Raw genomic sequence first — 2,500 nt, 5'->3', positions numbered from 1 at the left:
GAGGGAAGATTGAGTTAAGAGATATATAGAATTGTTAGAAGTGTTTCTCCAGGCTTCCACGGACAGGGGGGGGGGGCATAGACGACAGAAAACAGCCATACTCTCTCTTAGCTATTGCAGTTAGGCTGATAACAAAAGTTAAGAATTATTGATCCCTTCAGGCCTTGGGCTAAGGGTGCGGACTTGGTCCGAAACCTAATATGTAAGTATGCTTTGTCTTTTCCAGAAACGATCATATTCATGCGGGATAACTGCCCAAAACACACGTTGAGGAGGTTCTACCATGGCCAAACAAGGCATGGTGTCGTGATTCACACGGCCTGATGATCACGCCGCTGGCCGACTCTCCCCTCAAACAGAAGAAAATGCCAAGAGAGGTCAGTATCGGCCTGCCCCAAGGAATATCCAAGCTGTCATTTCTTAGGCAATTTCGGAAGTGGGGAGGTAAATTAGATATTTACCCGGGAAGCCCTGCAGAAGACAGCACATTACGCACTCGTTTAAGAAATGTTATTATGGCCGAACCTTTAATGGGAAAAGTACAGCCGCAATAAATAAGAAGTGTGACACAGGAGTGAGCTTGGCGTCCGAGGTCTTACGTTTTCCTCAGTATTTTTGCTTCCGGGGTATATAACGTAATTATGTAAAGTAAATAACTCTTTTTGTAGACTTTGATGCTTTGCCTGCACCTTCATTGCTTTGATTTTACAGGTAAAACTAGACTACAGTAGGCGTAGTCAGCACCCCACCTCAGATCCACAGCACTCCTCTACATCAGGGTAACCCTTACAGGCTTTGATTCCCGTGTAGGTAGGTCCGGTAGTCTGGGGCATCCTTTGGGCGCACTTTTTCTTTCGTTTTGAATTCCTTTCCTCTTTTCATATGACTTTCTTGAGCCTTGTGGGCATCTAATCACTGCCCTTTGCTTAGGCAAGTTCGGGGGTAAGGTGGTGTCTTCCACATAACTCAATCCCCCTGTGGTACTGGAGAACGCAACCGGGCTTCCACTGTGGGGGGTGGGGGTAGTGGACAGAAAACTGCCATACTCTCTCTTACCTGTTAAAAGTTAAAGAGTTCTTGATCCCTTCAGGCCTTGGGTCTAGGGTTCGGATTTGGTCCAAAACCCAGTATGATTGACTCCCTGGTTACCCTGTCTCCTCCATGTAGGGAATATGTCAATTCTCTTGAAAGTTATTATTACTAACATCACTGTTGTTATTATTAAGTGTCATTACAGAAACTTGTTAAATGATCACTGGAATACATGGGTATGAATTAGCAATGGGAATATTGATTTAGATAAATATGATTTGATACCATTATCCTGAGACGTTTTAATGAATACCAAGTCATTTATAACGAGACATTACCTAGTACCAAGTTTTTGATATTGGGAGACAAGTGCAGGTATCTAAGATGGTGTTATAAACATTCCACTGTTTTAGCAGAAGGCAAGCAAATGGAGGTCGTGGATAATCGCTATTATACACTATATCACTTCTTTTTATTCTACATTATCAAAGTAAGTGCCACGTGAACGTGTTCCAGGTCTTGTTTAGTTTTAGGGTTGGTCAGTAGATTTTTTTTTTTTTTTAACAGTCAAATATGCATTCCATTTTAAACTATATATGCTGATCTGCTGATAGCAATTTTACCAAAGAAAGAAAACGTTTCCGATTGGTAAAGATTTGTTGGATTTTTTTCTGATGGAATTAATTAGGTGACATACTGTGGCTCCTATTTGACATAATTATCCGTTATGTACCAGTTCAGTAATAGAGGGAGTGGCAAACAGATGCAGGACGATAAACAGAAGTATGTGTGTAAGAGACGGAGAGTATAGGTAAGATGGCTCTGCCTCAGGCTCAGCATACCTGTTGTAGACGTGTCAGCTGTATTAAGTCTGCACAGGAGTGTAGGGAATGTAATCGGGGAGATAATCCTAAGAAGCCTCAGCCTCGGCTTCTGGTTGAGCAGACCTTTTGTAGATGTGTCAGCCGTAAGGTGCAACTGGAGCGCATGGAAGATAAGGGAGATAACCATGGGAAGCCTCAGCCTCAGAGTGTGTGTGAATAGAATAAGTTGTTAAAAAAAATCTACGTTATTAGATTAAGTAGCATGTGAACAATGTTCCAGGTCTTGTTTGTTTTTAGGTTGATCAGTATTTTTTTTATTTTTGTATTTTTTTTAAATAGCAGTCAGACATGCATTCCATTATAAACCATATATGCTGATCTGATAGCAATGGTGCCAAAAAAAGAAAATGAAGATTCCGATTCATAAAGATTTATTGGATTTTTTCCCGATCGAATCCATTAGATGACACACTATGGCTCCTATTTGGCATAACTGGCCATTGTACCAACTCAGTAATAGAGGGAGCGATAAACAGAAGCAGGACGATAAACAGAGATAGGAGAGTATAGGTAAGATGGCTCTGCCTCAGGCTCAGCAGACCTGTTGTAGACGTGTCGGTTGTATGAAGTTTGCACAGGAGTGT

General features: G+C 41.6%; 1 pseudogene; it reads right to left on the bottom strand.

Moving 5' to 3' along the window:
* Window positions 1–1,769: 1,769 nt before the first annotated feature.
* Window positions 1,770–2,500, bottom strand: part of LOC119599281 — a 1,235-nt pseudogene continuing 504 nt past the window's right edge.

Source organism: Penaeus monodon, chromosome 42, assembly GCF_015228065.2.
Source record: "Penaeus monodon isolate SGIC_2016 chromosome 42, NSTDA_Pmon_1, whole genome shotgun sequence".
NCBI classification, from domain to species: Eukaryota; Metazoa; Arthropoda; class Malacostraca; order Decapoda; family Penaeidae; genus Penaeus; species Penaeus monodon.
The sequence above is the reverse complement of the archived record's forward strand: the minus strand, read 5'-3'. Positions and strand labels throughout refer to the sequence as shown.